This window comes from Scyliorhinus torazame, chromosome 1, assembly GCF_047496885.1.
Source record: "Scyliorhinus torazame isolate Kashiwa2021f chromosome 1, sScyTor2.1, whole genome shotgun sequence".
NCBI lineage: Eukaryota > Metazoa > Chordata > Chondrichthyes > Carcharhiniformes > Scyliorhinidae > Scyliorhinus > Scyliorhinus torazame.
In genome coordinates this window covers 69425139-69437961 of record NC_092707.1, presented here as the reverse complement: position 1 = coordinate 69437961, position 12823 = coordinate 69425139, and the positions used below count along the sequence as shown (strand labels likewise).

At 40.4% G+C, this 12823-nt stretch overlaps 1 protein-coding gene across 1 annotated transcript in view; it reads left to right on the top strand.

The window, feature by feature from the left end:
• Positions 1–10621, top strand: part of rbm19 (RNA binding motif protein 19) — a 436673-nt gene extending 426052 nt beyond the window's left edge. The window contains exon 25 of the mRNA XM_072496461.1: positions 8924–10621. The gene's annotated coding sequence lies outside the window, so the exon portion shown is untranslated. The remainder of the gene's footprint in view (positions 1–8923) is intronic.
• The last annotated feature ends 2202 nt before the right edge of the window (positions 10622–12823 follow it).

Genomic DNA, 12823 nt, shown 5'->3' with positions numbered 1-12823 from the left:
TCGACGAGTCGGGGGGAGTCGGAGGATGGGAGGGACATAAGGGAATGGGGGGGAAATCAGCCGAGGACAGTCAGAAGGTCAGAATCGAGAGTCATGGTGGAGCTGGAGGGTCAGGGTGAATGCAACAGAGGATCAGTTGGAGATGTAGGGTCCATGGGGGGGTGGAGAGCTGGAGTGTTAGGGGTGTTCGGAGGGCAAGGGGGCAGTTGAGGGTCAGAAAATGGGAAGGGCATCTGGGGGGGGGTGGAGGTTTTGGAAAGTTGGAGGGCGCAGCATCAGAACGGGGGGGGGGGGGGGTGGAGGTTTGGAAAGTTGGAGGGCGCAGCATCAGAACGGGGGGGGGGGGGGTGGAAGAGTTTGAACTTCAGGGTGGGGGACGGGAGAAACCCAGAGGGTCGGGTGGGGGAGGTGGTTTCAGTTGTACAGTTATTCAGGAGTTACACATTATTTCTCTCTCTAATATTTCCTACCCAGGTAACATAGCAGTAGCTTCTAAATTCAGAGGGCTCCGCACACAGGAGAATTGCACAGGGGAAGTTAAAACTTGTGTTGGGACATCCGAGGGGTCTGTAACGCATCCTCTGAGGTGTGTCTGGTCTGACCATCTGGAGACATGAAGATCTGATTCTGTTATTGACACAGGGGACAATCCAATGGCCATGTCCCGCCAAAAGCAGAGTGGGGCGTGGCCGGTAAATGCCAGGAGGGGATCCCCCCCCCCACCTCGAATTCCTAATGGCCGCAACACCTTTCAAGATCTAACCAGATCTCGTGAGAGGTTGGGATCTGGGTCCCATCCACAATGGGTTGGAACCAGTCTCACATGGTTTAAATGCTGAAGCTGGATTGAACCAGCTCAAGGGTAGGGTGTCACCCTCGCTCTCTCCTGACACCCAGGAACCACTAGGATGGCACTACCAGAATGGCAGGAACGCTGAGGGCAGCATTACCAAGAGTCAGGCCCTGAGGAGGGACATGCTCATGAAATGAGGAATGAGGGGGTGTATGAAGGGTGGGGGTGCGAAGGGTGGGTATGAAGGGGCCTCCGGAAGGTTTGGGGGGGGGGTGTGAAGGGTGGGGGTCCTGAAGGGGGATCCTTCAGCAACCCCATAGCAGGTTGTCCACACTTTGCGGGGGGGTGCGGGTTTGAGGTAATGCCCTTGTGTGTAGGGGTGCTACTGCCAATGCGTGTGTGTTGTGGGGGGCCCTCAAACTCAGAGATCTGGGCACCCTTGCAAAATGGTGGCCTTGACCGGGAAAAAACTCCCAAGGGCCCAAAAAATGACAAAGGGTGGGGTCTTTGGGCCACGCTCGCCCGGCGACAGAAATTCCTGCCAGAGGTCAACGGATCTTTACAAGGTGCCCATCCCATCCATGGCAGTCTTGCGGTGGGCGCGGCTGAAAAATCCAGCCCTAAGTGTAGTTAGATAGCGGTGGGGAACTCGCTGACAGAGCCAGGGAGAAACTCCCAGCCAAACCTGCCTGAAATGAAAAGTAGAAACCTTTCCGTTAAACCGCGGCCATAATGTTCTGAGGAAAATAGGGATAGGAAATATTCTGCCTTGCCAGCATTGCCAGCAGCACAACCCAAGAACAAAGTTAATTTAAATTAAGATTATCAGAATATGGAAAGTTAAATTACAGCTTTCAAATAGGCAATTATAATTTATGGTAAATCTGTGGTGGAGGTGGATTCCATAGGGGGTTTCAATCGAGAACTGGATATTCTGCACCTTAAAATGTTGTCCATATTCTACACCTTAAAATGTTGATTATGTTCTGCATCTTGCACTCCCCCCATTTTCTGAGTTTGTTCTGCAATCACCTTAATTTCCTTCTCTCCTCAGTTTGACACCATTAGTAATCTGATATCCACTTGTACATGAGAAATAGCACGTGCCAAATTTTGAAAGCAAGAAAAGATCCAATAACAGATAAGCTTGTGTGTAAGAGACCTCCTTTCAGTCTTTTTTTCTTGAATCTCAGTCACCAGCTACTATTTATTTCAATTCCAGGCGATACAGGGCCTTAAAATTAGTCTGGTCTGTACACTCCTTCACTTTATCGATAATTCTTGTGCACGTCTAGAGAGATTTGATGTTGGACGATTCTGAAATTCATCATCTCTAGGGCAGCAAAAGAAAATATAGTTGGTGTACTGTACCAAAAAATGCATTTTGGAAGAAAGTGAATTAAAGCTACAAAAAAGGGGTTTATAAACAGTAATTTTACCATCACTAATAGCAAAAAAAAAGATGAGTTGTAACATTGTGCATCTACTTTTGTCTTTGTTTAAAAATTAAGATAAAGGTGGGGTTTAATGGTGCAGTTCAGATGATAGTTTTCAAATGGATTTATCTTGCTTTTACACTGCACTTATTATTAATGGAGTTTGAAGCACAGAAACAGTGTGCCTATAAAAATCTGAAATTATAGTCAACATATTTCAGGTTGATGGTTGGCTTTACTTTTTGTCAATAAAACATAGGATGAGTTAGCAATACAGAGGCAAATATATTTGCTTTCTGTCTCTCGCCTACAGATTTATTAATCATTTTGTAGGCAGTGAGCGTACATACACTGCTGGAATAGCATCAGTCTCCAAGAGGCCCACTGATGCGTGTTGCTGGTAGCTGCTTTGCTGCATGGCTAGTCAGCAGAAGAACAGCGAAGACTGTTTTATTGTTTCTGGTGGAGCGAGCTAGGCTGATTGGAAAATCCAATGAATTTAAATAGCAGCGCTATGTTGCACCAGGGCAAATAAAATATACAGTAAGAAAATCCATTTTTGCCAGAGCATTCACCTGCAGGGCTTTGACATGACGGTGTTTCTACAGCACAGTCCGATAACTGCCACTGAAAACTGGACGTTTATGCCAAATAGGCAGCTTGTTTGCTGTCCCGGGTGGCGTTTATTTTTATACATACTATCTCCCATTGTTTGCTTAAGAAATGACAAAAGTAACGGCGTGCACAAGAAGTTTATATCCCAGCAGTATTTAAAATAAAACATTGCACTTTGTTTTTTTAAATAAAGCCAATTTCTGGCGCTTTGGTAGCAATTTAATAAACTGCAAATAACGGATCTGGAAATGCGTTGTCACTATTTCCCCACTCACAAGGCAGTATTGTTTGGGACAGATACACTGGTTCCAAGTTTACATGTTGCCTCGTCACATCCAAACCCCAATAAGCAAACTAGTGCCAAATTCAGGGCAATCAAAGTTTGTGCTATCATGAACAAAAGGAAAGCTGTCAGGTTTAATGCACTTGTGATCCTCTCCCAGCCACTGGAGAAGGAAACAATCCCTAATGCTGAGTCCCAAAGGGAAATACAGTCACAGGGGATTATTAGCTTAACAAGGCACACAGTTTCAAATAAAACAAAGATTTTCAAAAGTGCAAAATCTAAGTATCATGAGTGAAAGTAAAATATATTGGTAATACACAGCTGGTATGTCAGCATTTGAAAGAAAATTAAAATTAACGTTCCAGGTAGTTACCTGAACTGCGTATAATGTAGTCGGCCAAAACATTAACCATTTCTTTCACACGCTGATACACCAGCCTTACATTTCAGTATCTTTTTATTTCAAATGTAGCAAATGCCATTGTTTATATTTGGTTTGTGCAATTATTGCCATTCAGCCCATCATCCCTGTGCCAACTCTTTGAAAGACCTATCTAGTTGGTCCCACTTCCCACTCTTTCCCAATAGTCTGAATTAGAAGTTATCAGTGAATCTTTTACCACTCTTTTAGTCAGTGCGTTCCAAATCAATATAACCTGCTGCATTTTAAAAATAATCTCATTTCCCGTCTGCCCCTTTTACCAATTACTTTGCAACTATGTCCTCTGGCTCTGCCATTAGAAACAGTTTCTCCTCCTTTGCTCTATCAGACACCTTCAAAGATTTTGAATACCGCTATCAGATCAGCCCCACTTTTTGGCCTATAATTTAAACCAAGCTGCATATTAGCTTCCCTAATTCGAACAAAGTAGGTTAGGTTTATTTGAACCCACAGGTACAACACCTTTTCTAGTTCTGCAACAGTCTCTTTGATCAAAGCTGCGACCCCTCCATCCTCTTATTCCTTTCCTGCCTTTCCAGATTGTATTGTAGTTAGGAATGCTAAGTGCTCATTCATCCACATGTTCAAGCCAGATCTCCATTAGGTGTCACCATTTGTGCCTGAAGATCACCAAAAATATTTACCACGCTTTAGGCTTTACACGCATGCACGCTACTCTACTCATATTTTCTGCACACTCAACTTTCTGATCCCTCTTACTCTTTATTCTGAAGCTGTTCATCTCTCCCAGTCCTCTGTGTGCCTGGTAAGTGCCCTTCCCCTGCAAAATTAAGTTTAGCTCTCCCCAGTTCCAAAAAATGCTTTGGTTATAAATTGGTCTGAGTAGCATTGCTGTCTGGAACAGGTTTAATGTTTAGCTGCTAAATCGACCTGTGCCTGAAAGGCCATTGCCCCTGGAGTACCTTCTCAGTGGAAGTAGTCTGGAGAGATCCTCAGTCAACGAGAGAATTCTTATTATTGGAAATTTGTTTAAAATCCTTCTCCCTTCTTTTCTTGCTTTCTCAAGTCCAGGTAGGAAATAACTAGCAAATAACATTCCCTCTTCTATACACTTTTATATATTATTTGGTCCTGATGTGATTTTATTTTGTTTCCAGATGTTTTCAAGGTGGTATAGATATAGAATTTACAGTGCAGAAGGAGGCCATTCAGCCCATCGAGTCTGCACCAGCTCTTGGAATGAGCACCCTACCCAAGGTCCACACCGCCACCCTATCCCCATAACCCAGTAACCCCACCCAACACTAAGGGCAATTTTGGACACTAAGGGCAATTTAGCATGGCCAATCCACCTAACCTGCACATCTTTAGATTGTGGGAGGAAACTGGAGCACCCGGAGGAAACCCACGCACACACGGGGAGAATTTGCAGACTCCACACAGACAGTGACCCAAGCCGGGAATTGAACCTGGGACCTTGGAGCTGTGAAGCAATTGTGCTAACCACAATGCTACCGTGCTGTCCAGGCATCCTCCGGGTTTCCTTCCACAAGTCCTAGGGGCTTTTCACAGTATCATCAGGCATGAGTTCTTTAATACCAAGCAACAGAACTATTTGAGATCTATAATATTAAAAATGATTAATTCTACCTAGTAGAAAATAAACTTTATTTGACATTGCTTTATTTTGCAATAATCTTTAGCCCACTGGGAATGTACAAAATTGAACATATACAATAATTCTGCATAGTATATTGGAAGGTCAACAGCTTAGAAAAAGATTTTTTATTAGACCACATCCAAATGAGGTGCTTTGTTTCAGAATTGTGCACCAAAGTGCATCTCCTGTATGACTTACTGCCAAACATAATAGGAGCTCCAAACAAATACAGAACACCACAGAATTTCTACAATGCAGAAGGAAGCCATTTGGCCCATTACGTCTGCAGCAGCTCTCCAAATGAGCACTTCACCTAGTGCTGTGTTCTCCTGCCTTCTCTCCGTAACCCTGCTGATTGTTTCTTTTCGAATAATTATCCAATTCCCTCCTGACTGCCTCAATTGAACCAGTGGGAACAATATTAATCTTTTGAGCTCAAACTTGTTCCAAAGAAAATACCTCGTTTATCTATCAATGGTGTGTTGTTTTGCCAACATCAATTGCAAAAAACGCAGTGGGAATTACTTTTTCATTTATTAACAATGGCAATTTTATTGAAAGGTATATGAGCTATAATTGACTCCATTTTTTTTGCATGGACCTAGTTATCAGTCAAAACTTTAGGAAATCACAAAAGCCTTCATGTTGTCTCATCTGAGCAGTCCTTGAAAAATTAGAAGTGAACTGTATTACAGCAGGAATGTTGATTGACCATCATTAACACAACGATTACCAAACCTTTGAATAAAATATGAATATTTCCTAGGTCCTACTAAATTCACACCTGCCACAATAAATAAGACGAGATACATATCTACAACATCCATGGGCCAGACTGCACGTTTTCCTCAGTGGTTGTGATCTGCCATGTGCACATGTAGACCGCTTCAGACATCTGAAGTAGCACAGTGGTTAGCACTGTTGCTTCACAGCGCCAGAGACCCAGGTTCGATTCCCGGCTTGGGTCACTGTCTGCAGTATCTGCACGTTCTCCCTGTGTCTGCGTGGGATTCCTCTGGGTTCTCTCCGGTTTCCTCCCACAAGTCCTAGGAGCTTTTCACAGTAACATCATTGCAGTGTTAATGTAAGCCTTCTTGTGACAATAATAAAGATTATTATTATTAGTTATAACTGTGTGGACCTTAGTGTATAATGTTAAGGATGTAAATCAGACTTTTAACCCCAATATCTTGTAAGTAACTGACGTAGTTGTTACAGATATATCCTTACAATATATTATTAAACTCATATTTCATTGTTATGTGAATTTCTCTTAATATCTATCATTGTTTGCCATCGGTTTCAAAAGATGTTCTCGAACAGAAGATCTGTAAACACTGCACTATAGAATGTGAGAATAATTTGCAAAATAAATGTAAAACTTTCTGTTGGAACTGGTTGCCTGCCTCTAACTTTTTCTAATTTTCATGCATTGCCAACTTGAAAGGTTGTTGCAGCCCTGTCAGAATCCAATTTACTAGATGCAAATTTATCTCGTTCCTTTTGTATCGGTGTCTTTAAAGCCCTATATAATTGGTCAATCTGAATAATGTCTATTAAAAGCCTCATTCAAACTCCCTTTTCCACTCTGTTAATATTGCAGAACAAATTGAATCCTTAAAAAAAACAGATTTTCTTACTTTATTCCTCAAGGCAATAACATACTGGATTGCAGTATGCCTGCATACTGTTTAAAGGTTAAATGCTTAAACTACTTTCCTGGTTAAGTTGTTTTCTCACATTTATTCCTATCTGTACCTCTCACGAGTTTTACAAAGCTGCTCAAGATCAGTTTATGTATAAGATCACACACACACAGATGTAGAAATAAATAGACGGTACATTGCGTGCACAATAGAAAGCATCTCTTTTACAGGAAAATAAACTACCAAGTAGCGTCAGGCTCAATAACATGCAATTCCACAGACCAAAATACTTCATGGGCCTTATGGACAAGCCAGAATATGCTTGGGGTGGGAATGGCGGGCCATTGAGTTATGTATCCGAGTGCATTTTTAAAAATTGAATTCACAACTTTTTATTAAGAAGCTGTGGCGTTGTTGAAACTGGGATCTTTAATGTTGTGGCACTTAGGCACCATAACTGGTCAACGGCAGCTGGCTCTTGGCTCTTTGCTCCTATTGAGGAGGTGAGAAGATGCGCTAAAGTGCAGCAATTGTCGAGAGCAATGGTTGGCAAGAGCAGGAAGAAGATAAAACTTTGGAAGGAGTGGCCAGAGGTGGCAGTAAATACACGAGGCTGGAGAGAATAAATTGGGTTGTGGCGCAAGGAAATACTTTTTTTATTAAAAACATATATTTAAAAATGTTACTTGACATTTCATTGTTAAATTTTTTTTTTTAAGACAGTTGTGTGCATGACTGTAGTAAGAAAGTGGTACAGAACAAAAGAAACCACATAATAAGCTCACTTGTGTTGTACACTTGCATGATGCTTTTAGCAATGAAAATAATTTTTTAAATTGTGGAATTGGATCTCATTGCTGAAAATTAGACTTTGGAGAAATAATGTAGCCTCCCCGATTATGCTGTGGTCCAATGTCAAAGCTATAATGAATTGATTAAACCATTTCTGATTATATGTTGTCTATCTTGTTAATCATTGTTAGTGGCGTAATGGCATGAGACCCAACTTATTGACCTTTATTAATGGCGTTGGATTCATTGTCGACCGATGCATGTTTTGTAAAGTATTTACTTGGAAGAAACATTTTGCCCTAAGGCACTGTCATCATTGGGAAATAATAGAAAAGGCTCAAATGTTATGGGCAAACATTTTAAAAGTTATAGACCATTTTACCTTTAACTCTTTCACTGTTCCAAATCTTACTTAGCTTTAAACCACATGCTCCCAGGGTTGAATTAAGCTTGGCATCTTCGCTATTTGGTCAGTTGACAGCATTTCCACATCTATTCAGCATTCACTAAACTGCATACAGAATTGAGACAATTCTGTAAAAATTTCCAAGTAAAACAATTATCAATATTCAATGAGAATTTTGCGATGACCAGAAATGAATGCAAATCTTCAAACGTTTCCATTATGACTGGCTAGTGAAAGTAATAAACCAGTAATGAGCTGTTTGTGGAACAGTGACCAGCCTGCCAAAGTTCCTGTTACTCACGTAAGTGAGCAGTGAAATAATTAACTATAATTTTCTGGCCCTCTGAACTACAATATCAGATCAGTTGCAAAAGGGACCTTCAGTTTGCAATTATATCCTCAGGGCTGTCTGAATTATACCAAGCTATTAATTCCCCTTGTAACCTCAGGACATTATTTCAGTACATAACTCTCAAAAGTTAAAATATTTACAGAAATGTGTATACCCTTATCCAATATATTTTAATAAATTGTGATGCAGCAGCAAAGAGCTAAAGGGTTTAAATATACATAGTATGTTATATAAATTAATTTAGTTCATCTGCTCAATCTTATTTTGATCTGCTAAAATGCACCTACTGTTTTTCTAAAGGATCAAACGTGAAAGGGGAGATGGAAAGTCAGAAGAAAGATTCCTTTCTCTTATGTAAACCCAACTTTATTCAACTGTCGATCAGATTACATGTTCAGAGAACTCTTTTAACAATAGTTAAGAGCCAGCAGCCTTGGACTTTGTACTGTATTTGCTGGTGCAATTGAATAACCCAACAACAGCATTCTGTGCTTTTCTTGGCTTTAATTACCATAATATTTCTATTTTGCAAAGGTACGCTATGAATTGGCTACTCTTACTACGCAAGGTGGACAGCCATCAAAAACCTCAAGAATGGTGACATCAAGGACCAGTGAGAAAAAATGAAGCCTTGGTCCCATCAGCAAGTTGGAAGGAGTCAAAATGATTTGAAATGTTCCTTGGCTGCATTGTGAGAAACTCGTAACAGCTAACAGTACAACCTGCACAAACTCTGATAGATATCAGTGACTGTTTGCAGCCTAGTCATCAATCATGATGCATGAATGGCACACTCTACAACCTATTGAGCAACGTTTGTGAAAAGTAGCGGCAGTGTAATCGATTTTTGAACTCCCATCTCAAACTCATGATGAAAAACCGTTGTGCCAACTGGTTATGTATTCATGGAATACTAAATAAACTTTATGAGGTAATTTGAAGCCTGACACATAGTGACTGGAAGATGAAAACTAATAGCAAAAGAAATCTTCCATGCGCACGAATATTGTGCAGTTGTATTGATCCTGCTATTGGAGAGAGAGAATACGGTAACTTCTCTACATCAGTCATAAGTCTGAGAAAGTGGGAAGTCAGTGCTTTATTGTTGGTTTTCAAGATGAATAGCAAAGAATTTCACTGTATTTCTATCTTTGTATGTTTTAAGTCTAATCAGTAGGAAACTCCCTAATGAGCCATTGCTATTGTTATGCTTAAGCTTGTAAAATACTGTGCCATGTATTTGTGAAATCTTCATATCTAATAATGTATTCTTAAAAATCAGCTCCGCTTTCCCACAAAACCCAGTGAAAGATTCACAATTTGTCATATCGACGTGTTGCGTTTTGAAGTGAAAGATTTGCCACATCATACATTTATACATTCTGGCATGTTGAGACGAAGTGGTTCGAACACTTCCACAAACTGCAGAATGGGAGGTTTTGATACATCGATGAATTTATACTTGAGGTCCTAATGTGAATCTTGAAAATGAGTTTCATGTGGAATGTTCCATTTTCACACACAATTGGAAAGGATATTTATTTGGTGCTTGGACACGTCTCTGAAAACAGTGTGGCTTCAAGGGCTGCAGTACCACAGGCATTAAGGAGCAATTACACCAACATATTGCATGTATTTACATGCATAATGGGTGCCGATATCTGAGTTGAAGGTCGACCTATGTGTTTTCTTTATTACATACACATGTGAATGTACATAGCAGCTCACTAAAAATGTCACATCCAGAAGCATTTAAATGTTACAGGGTTCAGCAGTTTAGCCTTAAAGCAATAACCAACTGAACTGCTGAAGACAGGCTTAAAAGTCTTACAAGTAATGGATCTATTGTATTTTAATATATAGCATTTCATATATTTTTATGCCTCAGTTTATGTCAAATTTATGTTGCTGACCATGCTCTCAGTGGGTTGCTCCACTTATGGTCCTTCGTTCATACATCAGGTATTTTTTATTATCAATGGAGAAGCTAATGTTGAAACTGCCCCCAACAGCATTTTTACAATTCAAGTTGCACATTTAGAATATTGAGCTATTTAAACTACATTTAATAAGAGGCCTATGACTATTGGAATTTCACAAGTGCGGTCTTAATTTTTTTATTTTCCCAAGACAAAGTTTTCACCAAAATCATTTGGTTTGGCATTGTTATATTTTGAAATCTGAGATATTTTGACCCTGTGTATTATTATTAAAACACACACTGTTTTAAATCACACACTGATACATAATTGTCATTTCTGAAGGCCTTATTTCGAATTTGACTCCGATGAATATTAAAGAAATATTCCCTGGGGTCTTCTCAGCGAGGCCGATAATGCCGGGTGACCGTTAGATCCGGCGGCAACACGGCTAAGTGGATTCTTAAACTCTCATAGCCATGTAAGACAATGGGTGGGATCCAGATCGCAACGTCCCGCGAGATATGGTTAGATCACGAGAGGCGTAACGGCATTTGAGAATCCCGGGGAGGCCTCTCTCAGGATCTATCTGTGGGGAGTGGCCGGTAGATTGCATCCATTATAACTTATCCTTCAGGACACTCTCATTTTCTTTCCGCAACTCTTCTCTAAACAAATCTTTTTCTTCAATGATTTCAATTTTTATCACAGATCACTTTACCTCTCTCTGATTTGTCTCCTGTCCTCCTTTCACCTGTCACCCTGACCTCCTGTCACCATGTCATGCCCACTTCCTGCTGCATCTTCCCTGAAAAAACGCTCACCTTATCAACTTACAACTGTTTTCAAACTCTCCTTTTAGCCCTCCCTTTGTCATTGTATCACTACAGCTATTAATCTGCTCAATCATACCCTCACTTCCATTTAGAACCATTCCCTTTGTACGTCTCTCTTGGAATTGATGTTGCCCTTTTTTAGGGAGGCCCCATCCATCCACCCCCCCCCCCCTCGCCCCACCACCAGCACCACCACAATTTCTCCTTTTTCTCTCTAAAGATCCTGTTCTTCCCCCTTTAGATGCTGCTCTCCAAGTAATTACTGTGTTTTTAGTATGCCCACACAGCTTTTCTCTGCTGTGTCCCATTCTCACGTGCACATTAACACATCCTCAAGTGCCTAATATTGTGGCAAATGTGTCAACTTCTCTCCTCAAGCTAGTCTTCCTCATCATCGCTGCTGAATGAAAGTGTGACCTGGAACGAAATATCGGATCCACAAATTCAAAAATTAGACATTTTACAGTCAGTATTTTTGTCTACTCAATTGTGAAGTTTGATGCCAGAACATAGTGGCGGTTCAACTGCGATCTCAGCAATCTGTAAGGTGCATTGCTGTTTGTAACTAACTGACTCAATTTTAGAATTTAGTCATTAACTAAATTCAGCAAGTGATCTCCTGTGGCATTGCTCATTAGGAAATCAATGCTTGTTGAGAAAATTAAAAATGACTCATCTTCCTGAAACATCTTGGTCCCACTTTTTTCTGTGTTTCTTCCACTTCTCTCTCTTACCCACTTTGCTCATTGCAACAATATTTTTTTGTGTTTGCTTCAAGTCGACCCCAATCTGTGCATACATCTTTCTGTAGTGTCACAGTCTCTCCGCATGGCTCTCACACATGTTTCTTCACCAGTGTAAGGAATTTCTATTTCTTTATTACTTGAAAGCTACCTGCATTGGGTCAATAGAAAAGAAGGTATCCAGGAGCTATGGAACGGAACAGTCAAGGAACCAGATTGGGCTGCGTTTTAGGGCTGCATTTAATAAGCTTATGACAGGCATTTAATATTTAAATTCTAGACTATATTCACAAAGCAAATCAATCTATTGAAAACATTTATAAATCAACTACATTTTGTAGTGAAACTTGTATCTGGATTTTAGTTTATTCATTTTGTCTATGATCAATGCATGGAAAATGAAATGCTGTTTTTCACAAATATTAACATTTGTGTATTATGATTCTACCCAAGGTTAGAGGTCAACAGGGTTGAATGTAGAACCCTCATCAAACCCATATGGCTGGCGTTGTGTGGCTCTGTAGCCTGCAGTTAATTTCACAGCTGTGAGATTTTCCGCACGAACCATTGTGCCCTTTCAGTCAAGGTAACAACTTTCCGTGACTCACAATGAACCCTTTGTCCTCTCTGTTGAATGACAATGTGCTGCACCCTATACAGAAGAACCAGAGGAAAGGATCAACTTTTCTGAAACCTCAATGTTAGCAATTATAGATTTTCCCAACCATTTGCTTAACAGTTACTAGTTTTTATAGTGTAAGCAGGTAAATGGATTACTTACAAAAACACAAGCATGAGGAAATGGTTCCGTCGTCCCAGAAAGATATGCATATTCTACAATATGGAATAGTTTAGTCTGAGCAGTCCACATGCAGCATTCATGATCGGATTATGTTTGTGCAAAATAGACAAACACATTGTTTTGCGGAAAAATAT